Raw genomic sequence first — 19,856 nt, 5'->3', positions numbered from 1 at the left:
GAAAGGGGGCCTTAGTCAGGGAAGGCCTCTTGGAGATGTACCTCTAATAAGATTTTTAAGGTGGGGAGGGTAATTGTCTGTCAGATATGAAGAGGAAGGGCATTCCAGGCTAGAGACAGGACATGAGCAAGATAAACAAATTTGAGGTACAGTGAGAAGATTAGCATTAGAAGAGCGAAGTTTGTGGGCTGGAGTGTGTTAGGAGAGTAGTGAAGTGAGATAGGAGGGGACAAGGTGATTGAGTGCTTTAAAGCCAATGGTGAGGAGTTTTTTGTTTGATGTGGAGGTGGATAGACTGGAGTGGGGAGAGACAGGAGGCAGGATGATCAACAAGGAGGCTGATGCAGTAATCAAGGTGGGATAGGATAAGTGCTTGGATTAACGTGATAGCAATTTAGATGGAGCGGGAAGGGTGGATTTTATCAATGTTGTGAAGGTGGAACTGACAGGATTTAGTGATGAACTGAATATGTGAATATACCAAGGACAGAGATGAAGATCATCAAAAATGCATAAGAGTACAAACAATGCAAGCACACCAAAACGGTCTGTGTAAACAGGATGGATAATAATTGGCTTCTTAGAGTTCCTTTCTTCTGATCCTTTAAGAGCAGTTATGCCTATGGTCACTTTGGTCTTTTCAACATCTCTGCAGATAGGTAATAAGAAGTAACAATTCTCCCCATTGTAAAGATGTGGCACCAAGGGCCAAAATGGTTGTGACACGTTCAAGGTCACACATCTCCTCTAGGGTTCGTCAAGGAATAGATCAATTATCTGTCAATCAATCAGGGGTAGTTATTGAGTGCTTATTATGTGCAGAGCACTGTACTAAGCACTTGGGAGAGTACAGTATAATAGATTTCCTGACTTCCAATTCAGTCAACCCTCATTTGGCTGTACTACCTCTATCCAGCATCAGCACCTGTAGATTTTACAGTGTTCTGCACATAGTAAGCACTCCATAAATACTACTGAATAAATGAAAAAAATGAATGAATGACTTGCCTACTGATTATTCTTCCCACAGCATTTTCAGGATGCATTGCTAAAGTGGGACATGGTGAAACTGGACTGAAAAGCAGCCAGTTAACTGAACAGATTTTTGATTCCTGTCAATTGGTTGCTTTTCTCTAATACATCACGTCATACTTATAACTACATAGGTTTCCTTTTTGGCAAGTTGATTAATGGATAATCTTTCCTTATTTTCATCTTTTTTCATTTCGTGTTACATTTCAGTGATTTGCTTATTTTTCTACGGGCTGCTGCGTCTTGATTCAGTATCTGAAATTTTGACATGTTTTCTCAAAGTGCGAAATCATATCATTTATCTTGATTCTTTGGAACAATCTAGCCCAAGTTTACAGTATGTTAAATCTCTTGGGGTTTTGCTGTAGAGTCAAGCACAGTAGATATTAATGGCAAGAAAAAAAATTAGCTTGTAATTGCAACTGTATGGGGGAGGAAAGAAGAGACATTCCACCATAATTTTTGAGGTTTTGAGTGTTCAGCCTCATCAATATTTTAGATTCAAATTTTAAAAATAAGCTTAGTTTTGCAATGATCCCCTTATACTAATAGACACTGCATGTCTGAATCTTTGCTTCCCAAATTGTGATTTCATAGTAACAGGGACAAATTCTAAGATTAGCACACAAAGTTCTAACCAAATCATTAGTTCCTTGAATGAAAACAAAGTATTTAAAAGCAGAACTACAAAATTTTTAAGTGCACCTGACTTCTAACTGCCTTTTCCTGAGGCAAATAAAATACTAGAAAACAATCCCAAGAAAATATTCCTGTTCTTAAGTCACTAATTCCTAGTCCCAAGATTCAGCAATGTATCAGTAGACTCGCCTTGGATCCCTGAAAGAGGTTTTTTGCTATTTTTTTTTTTTTTTACATTTATTGACAAATTCTAGGCTATTAGCTGATGTTTAGAAAGGAGAAGATAAGTTGACTGAACTGAACAGTGATTTGAATGGTAACTGAGCCTCCTGGCTGTTCCTAGAAAAAGTAATTTAAAATGAATCTCTTCATACATCAAATAGGGCCAGTGGCATTTACTGTGGAGGATTTTGTGAAGAGCTTTAAACTACTACTACTAATAATGATAGAAACAACTAATATTATGCTTTTACTATGTAAAAAGTGCTATATTAAGCATTGGAGTAGATGCAAAATAATCAGGTCTCATATAGAGTTCACAGTCTAATCAGAAGGGAGAACAGGTGATGTTTTCAGTTTGCTTGTGCATCCAGGGAAATGAAGCCCCAGAACATTACTGATGTTCAACTTTCTCCACGAGTGAGTGATTTGAAACTGCTTCTTGAATCCTGTAATTCAGGATCTGAGGTAAATATATGTTCTTTTTTCAGGTTATTCGTAGCTCACTAGTTCTGTGAAACGGTTTGTGTATCTAGTGAGGACATGATGCACATGGTCCGAAGAAACTGTTTACTTCTCTTTCAGTGATCTGACCAAAGCTATCCCTAGTGGGATTTGTACCAAGCCACCTGGTGCTTAACAGCCGGGAGCTTTAGTCACCCAAGGCATTTCAGTCACTGACCTTAGAGACCTTACTTCAGTGCCGGTTCAACAATAGTGCAAAGCCGCAGCAGTCAGACTGTTTCCCTTAATACCCACATGTAGGATCTTCATGTCTTCCTGTTACCTAGCATGGATGTGAAGGGGTTCCTCTCATTTCCCTTTCTTGTCGCACACCGAAAACTTGGCTTGGGAATGACACTGCCAACCCCAAGCTGGGCTGAAATGGGGATTGGGAGTCACTATAGTGGAGTTAAGGGTGGAAGCTCCTTAAATCACCCTTCTTTCCATGGTTTCTTAATGCTAATACTAACAATAGTATTTTTTAAGCACTTACTATGGGCCAGGCACTGTACTAAACCTTGGGATAGATGTAAGCTAATGAGGTTGGACACAGTCGCTGCTCACATTGGGCTTACAGTATTAATCCCCATTTTACATATGAAGTAACTGAGACCCAGAGACACAAAGTGACTTGCCCAAGGTCAGCCAGCAAGCTAGTGGCAGAGTCAGGTTTAGAACCCAGGTCCTTCAGGTTCTCAGGCCCCTGCTCATCCACTAGTTCATGCTGCTTCTCACCCCTGACCTCCTGCTTCTCTAGTCAGGAATCTGGACAGCCTTATGCCCAGAGACTCCTGCCCCTTCTGCTATTGCCTCATCACCCCCTCCCTCCTCCTGCTGCCCCATGTAATTTAAGTCCTGCTCTCCACGTGGTGAGACTGCCTCAGGCACTAGGTCTAAGGAATTGCCTTGATTGGCCCTACCTGTTAGATGGTGCTGATCAAGCCCAGTAACACCCCACATTTAAACCTTTTTCTTCCCCTGTAGGTAAGTAGGCAGGCATAGTAACACCTGGACTAAGGATTGAAATAACTTCTTCAAAGCTCACTTTGGTCTAGAATCCTGGTTATTCAAGAGCTGAAGACCCAGTTGTAGATTCTGTAGGCCCCTTGCTTCCTCCCCACTTCCTTATGACTTTCTGTTGGATTGTTTTACTGCTCTTTAGCATTTCCTCTAGATTCGAATTGACTCATTTTGCAGCTCTTATTGAAAAGGCCAGTGAGGCTAAGATTGGGATTTCAGGGCTAATTGGAGACTGCAATTATCCCTATCCTCTGTATCCATAGTGAACTCCTCATTGGCTCTGTTTCATATCTACCAACCAACCACATCATGGGAAAGAAGAATAAAAGTGGCTTGAAAACTGACTGTTTGTTGGAATTTTCCCTATCTTGGCTCGGTGGACCAAAAAAAATCCCCCCAAACTCTCAGATTTAGCATGGTTCCTAGATTTTAAGTAAGGTGTCTTTCAGATCAGGGTACTGGGAGAGAGAAATTAATTCACTGAGGAAACAAACTCTATAGAATTAGGTTTCTGGAATTATCCACAAAATACCTTAATAGAGTTTGGCTACTCCCACCTGTCATGAACACACTGAGAAGAACACACACTGAGAGACAGTTTCTTAGGTCCCAGCAACCAAACAAATGAGAGCAAAGTCAAATAATGCAATAGGTTGAACTGTCTGTACAGCAGGTCAAGGTAGCTGGGCTCCAAGCATGGGGTGGGGGATGTTCTGAACAGAAAATTTTTGTTGCAAGGTTAGTCATTAGTCATGTACCCTGTTACATCTTCCTAATGTGGTTGCTCCTCTAAAGAGGGGTCATTATTCTTCAACAGCCATTTAGTTTGTAAATAATGGAACATCCTTTGCTTTATTATTCGTTTTTACCTATGGGTATTTTGGCTTTAGTTGATTATTTTTTAATCACCCCCCACTTTGTATTTTCCTCAGGATATTGTTTATTTCATTTCAAGGTCTTTTATTGTTCTTTTCTTTTTTTCCCCTCCTTTACCTTAATTTCTCCCCCTATACCAACTAATGTGCCTCGTGGGCTAATGCCAATAAATTCCCAGTATTCCTTTTTAAACTCTCTTACTGCTTTCTCTAACATGTACACTCGGGTCCCTGGAGGTTCAGCTGTGCTTCTAGCCTACCATAAAAAGCCTTGAAACAAGGTCCCTGATCATAATTCAAAAATTAAGTCTCCAGCTTGTAACGGTAAGAGTAAACTTAAACCACTGTAGTTCCATTTTCCCCTTCTGTTAGACCATTTGTGCTTGGAATAGTGCAATGAGGTCCCTGATCTGAACTAAGAGATACTCTCCCCAGCCCCAACCCCACCAAATTCTCTTAGATTAGGAGTAAGAAAATAAACTTGTTTTTACTAAAGCATGAAATATTCCCCTAATATTCCCCAGAGAAAGAGGCAATGCTGTAGTGTGTAGTTTAAATAAAACATTCCAGTCATCGTTTTAATATCAAAACATGTGGATTTGTGTTCATTTATTTAGAGATTAAAGATTGAATTAATGTTCATGTCTATGAATATAATATGGGGGAATGCAAAGCATAATTGTACTGCAAGACTGTAAACTCCTTATGGGCAGGCAATGTGTCTATTAACTCTGTTGTATTGTCCTTTATCAAGTGGTCAGTACAGCGTTCTGCACACAGTAAACACTCAATAAATGTCACTAATCAATTACTGCTACTACAATTACTTCTGAATATGGGTTTTTGAATAGGTTGACCATATCATTTTTGTTGAAAGCTGGGATGAATAAAACAACCATACAGTTTAAACTTATATGCACTCTCCTTCACTCTGTGATGTGGGAGACAGAAGGTGGAGGAGGAGTAATGTAGGTTAAGGTGCCCAAAGTTCTGGATTAGCTTTATTACACATCCCAGAATGCCAGTGAGCCTAAAGGGGATCGACTTTAGTCCAGATGTGGTGTTATAAGCATTTAAGGTGTGTAACATTCAGCTGAGAATTGGAGCAAGGTAGTAGGCTACTCAATCTAATCAGCACAGTCTCGGTTCTGGGACCCTTTTATGTCCTAAAATTTCCCTTGGGAAAGCCTATAAAATTCTGGTACTATCCTGACTTAGTGATGGCAAAGCCAGCTCTAAGTAGCAAAGATGAAATCTAGGTTTAACAAGGTTTGGAATATTACACTGTGCTGCTTCTTTTAGTATTTGTTAAGCACTTACTATGGGTCAGGCACTGGGTTAGATATAAGCTCATCAGGTTAGACATAGTCCATGTCCCATGTGGGGCTCACAGTCTAAATTGCTGTTTTAAAGATGAGATAACTGAGGCACAGAGAAGTGAAATGACTTGCACAAGGGCACGCAGCAGTGAGTCAGTATTTATTGAGTAGTTACTGTGTGCAGAGCACTGTACTAAGCACTAAGGTAGAGTACATTATAACCATGTAACAGACACATTCCCCATCCACAATGAGCTTACGGTCTATGGGGGAGACAGACATTAAATAAATAAAATTACAGATATGTACATAAGTGCTCTGGACTGGCGGGGGTGGGCTAAGTAATGGGAGCAAATCAGGGCAGCTCAGAAGTGAGTGGGAAAAGGGGAAAGGGGGCTTAGGGAAGCCCTCCTGGAGGAGAGGTGCCTTCAATAAGGCTTTGAAGTGGGGGAGAGTAATTGTCTGTCGGATATGAAGAGGGAGGGCATTCCAGACCAGAGGCAAGACATGGGCGAGAGGTCTGAGGCAAAATAGATGAGATTTAGGTACAGTGAGAAGGTTAGCAATGGAGGAGTGAAGTGTGCAGGCCAGGTTTTAGTAGGAGAGTAGCAAGGTGAGGTAGGAGGGGGCAAGGTGATTGAGTGCTTTAAAGCCGATGGTAAGGAGTTTCTGTTTAATTCAGGGGTTGATGGGCAACCACTGGGTGTTCTTGAGGATTAGGGACATGTGGCCTGAATGTTTTTATAGAAAAATGATCTGGGTAGCAGAGTGAGAAATGGATGGGAGTGGGGAGAGCTAGGAGGTAGGGAGGTCAGCAAAGAGGATGTTACAGTAATCAAGGCGAGATAGAATAAGTGCTTGAACTAATGTGGTAGCAGTTTGCTGGGATTAGAACCCAAGTCTTCTGACTCTCAGGCTTGTGCTCTTTTCACTAGGCCATGCTGCTTCCTACCAGAAGCAGCTTGGTTCACACCGGAAGCTGCTAATTTTCAGAATTTATAATATTCTGTGACTGCTTCTTCAACTCATGTTTCCTCCCAAAGTTGTTGTTTAGAAAGGGATTCATTTCTGAAAAGAAGCCATGTGGTCTAGTGGAAAGAGCAAGGCCTGGGTAAGCAGGGTACTAATTCCACCTCCATCACTTTGTGAATTTGCTAAGTCATTTAATGTCTCTGTGCCTCAGTTTTCTCAAGTCTAAAATGGGGATTAAATGCAAGTACTACATATTTGGACTGAGAACCCCATGTGGGTCAGAGACTGTATCCAACATGATTATCTAATATTTGTTACCATGATGAGTACGTGTATTAAGTAGAGTACAGCACATAGTTCAGTACATAAGAGCTAAATGATTACCACAATTATTCCAACAGCTGTCAACCAAGTTGCTCTACCTGACCCAGCAGTTCTTTACAGCCAGATTCTTCAAAGCTGGGATTCAGTCACAAATGTGTGTGTGTATGTGTGTGTGTGTTGAGCTTTCTGCCAGCAGTATAGACCAATTTTAGCTGAATACAGCAGCTGATTCTCTGAAAGCTTCACTGAGAAATGAAATGGGTCCATGGTAAACAAATTCATCCTGAGTTGGTCATACTCATAGGGTAAATCCTTACTGTACTATGTGCTGGGGTAGGTATGAGTTAATCAGGTTGGACACAGTCCCTGTCCCACATAGGGTTCACAGCTTTAATCCCCATTTTACAGATGAGGTAACCCAGGCTCAGAGAAGTTCAGTGACTTGCCCAAGGTCACACAGCAGACAAGTGGTAAGGCTGGGATTAGAACCCAGGTTCTCCTATTACCAGGCCCATGGTCTTCCCATTTGGCCATATTGCTTCTCCGTTATCACTAGTGACAGTTGTAGTGATCTGTTGTGATGGATTAGGCTTTTTGCTTTTTTCCTGTTGTACCCAATAGCTTAAGCATGTATTTTTATGTTCATGATCAACTGTGCCAATTTTCACACTAATGGACCAGTCTAAAGTGATGCTTTGGCTCTTTGGGGTGCAGCAACTCTGGAAAGAAAATTCATTAGTTTAGCAATGGCTTGCCCAACACTGGACAGTAGATACTGTTTCACTTTGGCAAGGGAATTGGCAAGTTCTCAGGGACTGCAGATTTAATAAAATTAATTCTAGGTCCCTTCTGTGAATTGGGGAATTTTGGAGTTTCCTAGAACCATATTACCAGTTCATGTAGCTTGATGCTAAGTGCTTAATACATTGCTTTACATACAGTAAGTGCTCAGCAAATACGATTGAATGAATCACTACCGCTATGTGCCTTCTACTTAATTCCTAAAAGCAAATGGATCAAGGATAAGGCTGTGTGACTCTCACAGTCACACTGAGAATCTAGAATTTGGGCCCACCCTAGGGAATATAATAATGTTGGTATTTCTTAAGCACTTACTATGTGCAGAGCACTGTTCTAAGGGCTGGGGTAGATACAGGGTAATCAGATTGTCCCACATGAGGCACACAGTCTTAATCCCCATTTTACAGATGAGGTAACTGAGGCACAGAGAAGTGAAGTGACTTGCCCACAGTCACACAGCTGACAAGTGGCAGAGCTGGGATTCGAATCCATGACCTCTGACTCCCAAGCCTGAGCGCTTTCCACTGAGCCACGCTGCTTCCCTAAGTGTGTACTAAGTATGAGTATGTACACAGACATAATACCTCCAACACCAATAGTGATGGAGTGTGTAATACCCCACAGACTGCCAGCTTCTTGAAGACAGGGATTAAGACAGAGTCTACCAAATCTCTTGAAATGTACTCTCCTGAGTACTTAATCCAGTGCTCAGTCAATTCTTTCAGTTGATAATAATGATGATATTTGCTAAGCACTTTCTATGCAACAGGAACTGTTCTAAGTGCTGGGTAGATAGAAGGTAATTGGGATGGACACAGTAGAGTCATTAATAATATGGGAAATATAGAGACATGGGTGTGAAGCTCGTTGTGGACAGGAAATGTGTTGTTTTATTATTATACTACACTCTCCCTAACTCTTAGTGCATTCTTTTGTACACAGTAAGCCCTCAATAACTACAATTAAATATAATCCTAACTGCTGTGTAGCATAACAGTCCTTTTCATAGGGTGATAACGTGATGCAATTTCCTGTTTTTCTGGGTATAGTATACCCAGCTAAGGGAATTGTCACAGGAGTTATTGCTGACACTATTTACTTCTCAGGAAAATATCTCAGAAGCCCTCAGCCTCTGAAGAGACTCTTCTTTTTCTTTAGCAAGAAGCTGCAGAGCCGGCCTGAGGTGTGATAAAAGTGGGACAGAAATAAAAATGGCAAGGAGAGGCTGAGATCAGTTCATTCATCAGCAGAGATCAGCTTCAAGGTAAGCCACAGTTGTATCGTTCTGGGAAAGGGAAAGAAATGGACACCTTATTTGGGGCATTGAATCTAACACCCTGGTTTCTACTAGAAAGAACACCTTTTGGGTTGGGTGGATGGACATTTGCCAATTGCTCATTGAAGTTAACACCAAATACACACCTTAAGGGAAACTGAAATCCATTGTTTCTGATTCATTCAAACCCTTTCATTAAATTCATCAGTCTTGTAGTTTGCGGAGGCCATCTGATGCCCAAAGAACCTTTTCAGCTCTCTTTTTAAGCCTTTTGAAATCTTTTGACAGAAGGCTGCCTTTTCCCAACTCTCTGTGAAACTTAAACTCCCTAAGTATTGAAAGCAGCTTCAGACTTAGAATGTGCAGGGCTCAGGTGAACACTGAACTTCATGAGAAGAGCTTTCCTGCTAAGGCAGTGCTGACCTCTCTTGTGAATAACAAGGCAATGAGGTGCACATGACATCGCATGAGCCCATTGCTGGGTGGGAATTGTCTCTATTTGTTGCTGAATTATACTTTCCAAGTGCTTAGTACAGTGCTGTGCACACAGTAAGCACTCAATAAATGCAATTGAATGAATGGATGTATGTGTTGCCTCAGGCAAACGTAACAGAATGACATCATATGCTACACTTTCATGGAAATCTACTCTACTCTGTTAATAGTGATAATAATAATAATAATTTTAGTATTTGTTAAGCACTTACTATGTGCCAAGCACTGTTCTAAGCGCTAAGGTGGATACGAGATCATCAGTTTGTCCCACGTGGGGCTCACAGTCTTAATCCCCATTTTACAGATGAGATAACTGAGGCACAGAAAAGTTAAATGGCTTGCCCAAGGTCGCACGGCAGACAGGTGGCGGGGCCGGGATTAGAACTCATGACCCCTAACTCCCAAGCCTGTGCTCTCTCAACTAAGCCACACTGTTTCTTTCTCCTCCCTGGGGATGAGGGGTGGTGGTCCCCCAATGACTCAGCTATGTCCAGAGTGGGGATTGGAAGCCAATGGTGTTTTGGGCTAAGGTTTCGAGCTGGATACCCATCTCAGAGGCCATCATCCCTGTAGACTTGACACCCTGAGGCTGACCAAGTACAAGTATAATAATAATAATAATAATAATAATAATAATAACTAGCTCCACACTTCCAGTGTTTTGGGCACTGAGGAGCTGGTCTAGCCCACCCCTTTGAGTTGGAAAGGGGATGGGGGATTCATGATGGTGGCTCTACTCTTGTCCCTGCTGGAATAGTAATAATAATAATTATTATGGTACTAGTTAAACGCTTACTTACTATGTGCCTAGCACTGTTCTAATGGCTGGGATAGATACAAGTTAATCATATTGGACACAATCCCTGTCCCACATGGGGCTCTCACTCTGGGAGTCAGAGGTCATGGGTTCTAATCCTGGCTCTGCCACTTGTCAGCTGTGTGATTTTGGGCAAGTCACTTCACTTCTCTGGGCCTCGGTTTCCTCATCTGTAAAATGGGGATTAAGACTGTGAGCCCCATGTGGGACAATCTGATTACCTTGTATTTACCTCAGCATTTAGACCAGTGCTTGGCGCAAAGTAAGTGCTTAAAAAATGCCGTCATTACTATTAATCCCCCTTTTACAGGTGATGGAAAAGAGGCCTAGACAAGTTGTGGCTTGTGCATGGTCACACAGCAGACATGTGGCAGAGCCAAGATTAGAACACAGGTCCTTTTGACTCCCAGGCCTGTGCTGAATCCACTGAGCCATGCTGCCCTGGCCCATCTGCCTTGTGATGGGAAACAGGATGTTAGATTGAGTGTGGGGATCAGTGGGCTGGCCCAGGCTCCGTGTCTCTGGCCCCCAGGTGAGCTTAAAACCAATCTTTCATTAATTCAGTGGTATTTATTGAGCATTTACTGTGTGCACAGCACTATACTCAGCACGTGGGAGAGTACAATGCAATCATAAACAGACACATTCCTTGACCACAACGAGTTTACAGTCTACAGGTGGGGAGACAGACATCAATACAAATAAACTACAGATATGTACATTTGTGCTGTGTGGGTCTGGGAGAGGGGAAGAACCAAGGGAGCAGGTCAGGGCAATGCAGAAGAAAGTAGGAAGAGAGGAAAGGGGGTGTTTAGTCTGGGAAGGCCTCTTGGAGAAGAGGTCCTTCAATAAGGCTTTGAATCCTACTCATGATGTCAAGATAGGGAATTCAGACACACTACATTATCTGTCATCTCTATTGAAAAGACCAGAGCTCCTTCTAAATATCCCATTTGCACTGCAGAGATATTTTTTTTTAATGAAGATAGCTCTCTTGCAGATTAGCAGGAAGTGAGGAACTACTGCCCTCAAGTAGCTGCATTCAACATTAAATAGAAAAATCAAGAAGTTGCTCAATTCCTCTTTAAGCAACTCTAATTTCAAGTCCTGTGGAAGGTGAGGTGTTCTCATTCCAAATCCCATTTGTAGTGTGTGGAGTGTTATTTGTTGATCATGTTTAGGTTTCTGTATGGGAGTGATTTGCTCAGACTGAGTTAAAAGAAATTGGGGAATCTATACTTCTCTTGACGAAGCATTTGCCCAATCCACCTGGGTTGGATTTCCATCATAGTTCAGCATTAAGAAACTGTTGTTGCTTTGGGAAATATTTGATGCATGCTTTTTAGCCTCCAGGCATATTTACAAGTACTAGAGAGGAGAGATGGCCTTTATCCCTTCTGTTTACAAGATGCAATGAGCAATTATGGACAGAAAATATTTCCTTGTGAGCAGGCATTGTTTGGTTTTGGGATTTGCACACAACTCCAGGATTTAGAAAGGGAAATAAGGTGTTCCGGATTTAGAAAGGGAAACAAGGCATCCTGCTCTGCATCGTCTGCTTCGTCTTGTTTCTCTAGTTCCACCAAAAGGTCTAGGGGTTGGGACCTGCTGATGCCAGCCAGCAGGACTCATCAGTGACTAATGATCCAGATGAGGGCTTTACATTTCCTTTCCAGAGAAGGAACTGTCTGGAAGTGGGGGAACTCTGCACCACCCACTCTTTTTTTAAAAATGGTATTTCTTAATCACGTACTATGTGCCAGGCACTGTTCAAGATAATCACGCCTGACCACTCAGCAGTCCTTGTCCCATGTGGGGCTCACAGTCTTAATCCACATTACATAGATGAGGTAACTGAGGCACAGAGAAGTGAAGTGACTTGCCCAAGGTCACACAACAGACAAGCTACAGAGCTGGAATTAGATCCCAGGTCCTCCAACTCCCAGGTCCGGGCTCTTTCTGTTAGGCCACACTTGCTTCCCACTCTTTCTTGAAAGCCACTGGGGAAGAGCACAGGACTTGACGCTCGCACAGCGAAGAGCAATGCTTGGGGCCACTTCAGCCCTCAAATGGAGAGTACCACCAACAGCTTTCCAAGGACACTGAGGGTGGGGCTGGAACTACTGCATTTTAGCCTGTAGCACTCGGGAGCAGTCGGAGAAGGATAATGGTAGGAATTTCGTATTTTAGGAATATAAATACCTGCTGATGATACCGGTGGCTCCGAGTCTCTGGGGAGAGGGAGCCGAAGGGACTAGTTGGAGGACACGGCACTTTTCATCTACTAGAGGCCACTGGGCACACAAAGAGGTTGTTCATTTGTTCATTCATTAATTCATATTTATTGAGCGCTTATTGTGTGCCTAGTACTGTACTTAGTGCTTGGAATGTACAATTCAGCAACAGATAGAGACAATCCCTGCCCAACAAAGGGCTCACAGTGGCAAAACCACATGGTGTATGCCTTCAAATGGTGAAATTCTAAGGGTCTGTAACTTCCATGTCCCAGAATGTAATAATAATAATAGTAATAATAATGTTGGTATTTGTTAAGCGCTTACTATGTGTCGAGCACTGTTCTAAGCGCTGGGGTAGACACAAGGGAATCAGGTTGTCCCCACGTGGGGCTCACAGTCTTAATCCCCATTTTACAGATGAGGTAACTGAGGCACCGAGAAGTTAAGTGACTTGCCCAAAGTCACACAGCTGACAAATGGCCGAGCCGGGATTTGAACCCATGACCTCTGACTCCAAAGCCCGTGCTCTTTCCACAATGTGACAAGCTAGGCCATAACATTTAAGCAGGCCAAGTCTGGCCTCTGCTCCATCACTCACAATCAATCAGTCAATCACTGGCATTTATTGAATTAGTATTTGCAGAGCACTGTATTAAGTGCTTGGGAGAGTCCAGTGCCACAGAGATGGTAGACAGTGTCCAATCCCACAATGAACGTACAGTCTAGAGGGCGAGACAGACATTGATAAACATAATTTATAGCATAGATAAATGTAATATAGTGTATGTATTATAATGTAATTACCTTTCCTTAGTTTCCTCACTGCAGTCTTCCATGTTTCTATTCCCGAAATGCCCTACCTATCCCTCTTTTTTTTTAATGTTTTTTGTTAAGTGCTTACTATGTGCTAGGCACTGTACTAAATACTGGGGTAGATACAAGGTAATCAGGTTGGACGCAGACCATGTGTCACATGGGGCTCACAGTCTCAATCCACATTATAAAGATGAGATAACTGAGGCACAGAGAAGTTAAGTGACTTGTCCAAGGCCACATATGAGACAAGTGGCAGAGTCAGGATTAGAACCCAGGTCCTTCTGACTCCTAGGCCCATGCTCTAACAACTAAACAACACTATTCTCGTCACTAACAGAGACACTAGTACTTTAATGATTTGCTCAACCTGGTGGCCAGTCTTCATTCTGTAGCTCTTACTTGACTTGCATAGAGCAGCATGTAAGGCAATCTCTCTTCCTCAGCTTCCTTTCTTTAGTACAGACTGGGTAGTCAGGGGATCTGGGTGCTAATTCTGGCTTTGCCATTTACCTGCTTTGGGATCTAGGGCAAGTCACTTAAATTCTCTATGCCTCAGTTCCTCATCTGCAAAAAGGGTAATCAATATCTGTTCTCCCTCATACTTTGTGAGTCTTATGTGGGACCTTATTATCCAGTATCTATTTCAACAATTAATACAGTGCTTGGCATATAGTAAGCACTTAATATATAAAGTAGTATTATTATTATTATAATTGTTGTTGTTGTTAGTATATGAGCCTGTGTAGACAGGGACTGTGTCTTACCTGATTCCCTTCTATCTACTCCAGCACTTGGCATTGCTGGAATTTGAATCCACTAGACCACACTGCTTCTCCCTCCTTCTTGCCCTGCTTTTTAAGCAGCACCAGCTTAGTAATGAATGGCTGAGTGCAACCAGGAGCTGCTCAAATGACTCACGGTTAAGGTTGGTGCATGTCAAACAGCTGAAATAGTTCTCTCACATATCTGATATATTTTTATTTTTTGCACATCAATGAACAATCCTTCAGCAGTGCCCTTCTGCTACAATTTGGCAAACAGAGACATGTTCTGAATGTTTATGCTATTAAACGACTTGGTTTTGGAGTAGTAAGTGTATGTGCAGAATTTTAGAGCGTTCCTGGTATGGTAACATGTGACCAGCCATTCTCTAGAAACTGCTCCTTCCCCATGGGTGGGTGATAACTGATTCACTTCTGGGCAATCCCCTGATCTGTAAATTTTTTGGAACTGGCTTATGTTCCTGCTTTTTAAGTGTAACTGGAAGATTCTTTCAGTTTAGACTACTTTCCTCAGAGATTAAAAACTATCTATGTACACATACTGCTGTACATAAACTCTACTCCCTTTGTTCCAATATTTGACTTGATGTCCCTGATGGTCATCCTGCTCTTTGGAATTCTCTTTTGAAAAAAAAAAATATATATAGGAATTAAATTTAGCCCTGTGATGCCTGGAATTTGCTATTATATCTAGTTTCTTAGCCTTTGCCTCTTCGTGAAGAATGTTCAACACTGAGTCAAACCTCATCTACAGTCTTTCTCTCCCATGTTACAACAGTTTAGCCCTATCGTTCACAGCAAGTCATTTATGCTTGCCTCTCCTAACTCATTGTATCTGCACAACTATTTCACCCACAAAAACTACCACATTCATTTATGAGCTGCATATTATGAATGGTGTTACTGAAAGGAGCTGTAGATTGTCATCTGAGTCTAAGTATTCACACGAACACACATATCCAAAACTCCATCGCTTGCTTAGTAGGATTAGAAATGTGATACTACAAAAGTTCTGTAAACAAGAGGCAAAAGCAAGAAAAGCTGCCACTGAAAAATGAAGAGAATTTAGCTACCTACGCAACTTGAGAGTCATGAGTGAAGGCTTAGTAAATAACCCAATTCAGTTCCATCCCTACTGTAATGGACATTTTCAAGGGCTTTAAAGCACTCTCAAAGCTGATCCCTTTACTTTCTCAGCCCCACAGAAAAATAAAGGAGATTGATGCAATATGGTGCTTTATCATTTGATGGCCTATTTCCTTTGTAAAGCTCGGACTCTTGGGGAGAAATTTTTGGATGTATTTGGTGATGACTGATGTTTTCTAGACACTAGTAGTCCTCCATTATCGAAGAGCAAAATCTTTGGCTTGTATCAAAGACCAAAGTGTCTGTTCCAGAGTACACCCATGGAAAGACAGTCCTTTGTCATGAGGCTGCAGCTGTTGTGTCTGCAGTGTCTGGCACCATTTCAGTTTTGCTTCTTAAACTCATGGTCTATTCCATTCCTGACCATTGCCAACCAAGTTGATCTGCCTGCGGCTCTTGTTAACCAGCAGTTCAGAGCAAAGCATTATTGTTTGAGATTGTGCCTCACCCTGTCTTTAAAACGTGTCTAAATGTATTACCTAACTTGTGTTCATTGGCTAGCCGCTCTCTGAGGCCGTTATTATCCACTGACCACCTGTATCTAAATGCAGTATTCCAGGTCAGTCAGTCAATTGTATTCATTCACTCATTCAATAGTATTTATTGAGTGCTTACTGTGTTCAGAGCACTGTACAAAGCACTTGGGAGAGTACAGTGTAACAACAAAGGTCCTAATGTAACAATACAATATAATAATGCAAAGTACAATATATTTTGTATACAATATAATCGTATAGTTGTACATACAATATTTGCAATATAACAATACAGCACATAGGTCCTAATTCAGTCAGTGGATCAATGGTATTTACTGAGCACATATTGCATGCAGAGCACTGTTCTAAGGGCTTGGGAAATTACAATACAATAGAGTGAGTAATATCCCACCACCTGATGATAAATATGACTCAAAGGTGATGTTGATGAAACTTCACAAGAAGCTAAAGTTGAAGTCAAGCTCAGATCCTGAAGCTTTCTAATCCTGTTGTTCTCCCCCAAGTGTTTAGTATTCATTCATTCATTCAATAGTATTTATTGAGCGCTTACTATGTACAGAGCACTGGCCTAAGTGCTTGGAATGAACAAGTCGGCAACAGATAGAGACAGTCCCTGCCGTTTGACGGGCTTACAGTCTAATCGGGGGAGACAGACAGACAAGAACAATGACAATAAATAGAATCGAGGGGAAGAATATCTCATAAAAACAATGGCAACTAAATAGAATCAAGGTGATGTACATTTCATTAACAAAATAAATAGGGTAATGAAAATATATACAGTTGAGAGGACCAGTACAGTGCTGAGGGGATGGGAAGGGAGAGGGGGAGGAGCAGAGGGAAATGGGGGGAAAAGAGGGTTAAGCTGCGGAGAGGTGAAGGGGGGGTGGTAGAGGGAGTAGAGGGAGAAGGGGAGCTCAGTCTGGGAAGGCCTCTTGGAGGAGGTGAGTTTTAAGTAGGGTTTTGAAGAGGGGAAGAGAATTAGTTTGGCGGAGGTGAGGAGGGAGGGCATTCCAGGACCGCGGGAGGACGTGGCCCAGGGGTCGACGGTAATACAATGCCCTGCACATAATCGGTGCTAAATAAATACTATTGATGTGACTGACATCCTTAGTGGTGCTTCACTTCCCCTTCCCCACTCACCCCTGGTATTTAAGTGCTTACTGTGTGCCAGGCTCTGTCCTAAGCTTTGTGGTAGATACAAGTTAATCATGTTGGATGCAGTCCACGTCCCACATGGGGTTCACTATCTTAATCCCCATATTACAGATGGATAACTGAGGCTCAGAGAAGGGAAGCAACTTGCCCAAAGTCTCACAGCAGACAAGTGGCAGAGCCGGGGTTAGAATCCAGGAGCTGCTGACTCCCAGGCCCGTGTTCTATCCACTGGGCCACGTTGTCTCTCACTTTGATCTAGAACAGGGTGCCACATTCCCTGCCAATTTCCCAGAGGACGTGTGGCATGCTGGTTCTTTAGGTTTTCCCTCACCACCTCTTTTTTTTTTCTGATTGTCAAAATGGAGAAGCAAATTGGGCACTGTCACCCCAAAATCAGATCCTGTATCCATCTGAACCAGGACTTCCCCATTGTCAGCCTAAACTGGGCCAGGGATATGAGGAAATGAAAGTTTGCAATAAATTACTCCTTATCAGTCAGCAAAAGGGTTTTTTTTCATTTTTCTACAGAGGCAGCTGTTCTTCATCTAAATCCCTCACATGGATAGCAGGGCAAAGAGTGTAGGCAAGGAACTATGTTTTGTCCATGGTTTAATCCAACATTTCTTATTCAGTTGCCACTTAACCCTGATGCTTTCCCTCTCCCCTCCCTCCACCCACTCTCCATCACCTCAAATGAAATCGGGTCATGATTTCCTTATTGTTGAGGAGACTAATGAAATAATTTCCCCTTTATTTGGTCTGGCAGAGAAGTGGCTAATGAAAGTCAGGCAGGCAGGTGATGGTGTGATTTTGTGGGAGGAAAGAAGGCTCCAGAGGAATGGCCAAGAGTTGGAATGATTCGTGAGAAGCAAGGCAGAGCTATGGTTTGAGGAAGCAATTGTGTCAGCAAGTGACTCCTCAGTTCACCCTCTTAGCTTTATGTCAATCGATCAATTAGTCACTGGTATTTATTGAAACTTATGGAGTGCAGACCACTGTACTAAGTACTTGACAGAATTTGTAGACATGTTCCCTGCCCACAAGGTGCTTACATTTTAGATAGGGAGATAGACATTAGAAAAAATTACTGATTAGGATTAGAAATTAGGATTCTGAGGGTGGGGCGAATATCGAGTGCTTAAAAGGTACATATCTAAGTGCATCTGTGAGGCAAAAGAGAACGTGAATAGGGAAAATGGAGGTTTTCTGGGAAAGACCTCTTAGACACATGATTTTAGAGAGGTCTTGAAGGCAATCTGTCACAGATTAAGTTGGAGTGAGTTTGAATCCCTTTACCCGACTCTGCAGTGAGAGAAATGTTTGAGGAACATTTTTTTCATATGGTAAGCTAGGCCACCTAATTTGTTTGTTTGAGGAACATGTTTCAGGTGGTAAGCTAGGCCACCTGATTTGTTTATTCAAACATGAAAGTTTTGTTTAAGTTTTGTCATATTGTACTCTCCCAAGGGCTTAGTAGAGTGATCCGCATATAGTAAGCACTAAATAAATAAAATTGAAAGAATAAATGAAGAACCAGCTATGGACACATGTCCACGCTCGGTACTACGTTATCTAGACCGTTATCAGAGAAGCAGTGTGGCTCAGTGGAAAGAGCATGAGCTTGGGAGTCAGAGGTCATGGGTTTAAATCCCAGCTCTGCCACTTGTCGGCTGTGTGACTGTGGACAAGTCACTTCACTTCTCTGTGTCTCAGTTCTCTCATCTGTAAAATGGGGATTAAGGTTGTGAATCTCATGTGGGACAACTTGATTATCCTGTATCAACCCCAGTGCTTAGAACAATGCTCTGCACATAGTAAATGTTTAACAAATACCAACATTATTATTATTATTAGACCGAAAGAATGCCACATGGCCTAAATTGTCAGAATGTTTCAGGTCTTCCCCAAACCAGACTACCTGCAATATTCCCACAATTGAGACCAAATCATAGGTTCCAAGGCAAAATGATTTCATGATTGTGTAGTATCTAGTCACAAAAAAAGAGGAAAACAGGGTGGCCTGCTTTGAGTAAAGCTAAGGAAGAGAAACAATGTTAATAATAATAGTGATAATAATTATGGTTCTTGTTAAGTGCTTACTATGTCCCCAGCTCTGTTCTAAGCACTGGAGTAGACACAAGTTAATCAGGTTAGACACAGTCCAGGTCCCACTCACAGTCTTATCCCCATTTTACAGATGAGATAACCGAGGCACAGAGAAGTTAAGTGACTTGATCGAGGTCACAAAGCAGATATGTGGCAGCGCCTGGATTAGAGCCCAGGTCCTTTTGACACCCAGGCCCTTGCTCTATCCACACTGCTCAATTTTGGTAGAAGGGTACCAAAATCCTTGAGGATTCAGAGCAAATATAGTGACTTTCCAAAGAGCCAGTATTTCAAATGCCTGCCTTGAGCAGATATTTTCTCAAAGCTTTTGAGTCTTGGCAGATTTCCAACATGGTAAAGTCAAGTGGAAAAACAGGATAAGACATCCTGTCATGTGATTTCCTTCAAAGCAGTGGAAAACTGATACCAGAGAAAATGTTGAAAAGATAATTACAAAGATTGAAGATGAAGTCTGGTGCTTAGGGTCTCACTGGTTGAACTGGCTCAAGTGATTCTAGAGTAAGGAGCAGGAGAGGGTAGAAAACAAGCCTTTGCCTGCACCTTGGGTACTGGTGCCCTTTCCTGAGGTGGTAACCCCAATTCTCATTCAGAGAACTCTCCCATAGTTTGACACTTCCATCCCTAAGGCTCCCTACCACTCTCCCTTGTCTCTCCACCTTTGTGGAGGCCTCCGGGACATTCCTAGAGGTCTGAGGCAGATCTTTGGAGTGTCTGTTACCTTAGTAGATCCACTGGTGTCACAGCCCATGCTGAGCTGAGAATGCAGTTTTTATTTCATTTTTTTATGATATTTAAGCCCT

General features: G+C 42.1%; 1 protein-coding gene across 3 annotated transcripts in view; it reads left to right on the top strand.

Moving 5' to 3' along the window:
- ST6GAL1 (ST6 beta-galactoside alpha-2,6-sialyltransferase 1) overlaps nt 1-19,856 on the top strand; it is a 215,678-nt gene that overhangs the window by 70,217 nt on the left and 125,605 nt on the right. For all 3 annotated transcript variants that reach the window (XM_029059048.2, XM_029059039.2, XM_029059057.2), the window contains exon 2: nt 8,864-8,969. The gene's annotated coding sequence lies outside the window, so the exon portion shown is untranslated. The remainder of the gene's footprint in view (nt 1-8,863; nt 8,970-19,856) is intronic.

This window comes from Ornithorhynchus anatinus, chromosome 1 (assembly GCF_004115215.2).
Source record: "Ornithorhynchus anatinus isolate Pmale09 chromosome 1, mOrnAna1.pri.v4, whole genome shotgun sequence".
Lineage (NCBI taxonomy): Eukaryota > Metazoa > Chordata > Mammalia > Monotremata > Ornithorhynchidae > Ornithorhynchus > Ornithorhynchus anatinus.
Note: the sequence above shows the minus strand (reverse complement) of the source record. Positions and strands in the feature narration are given on the sequence as shown.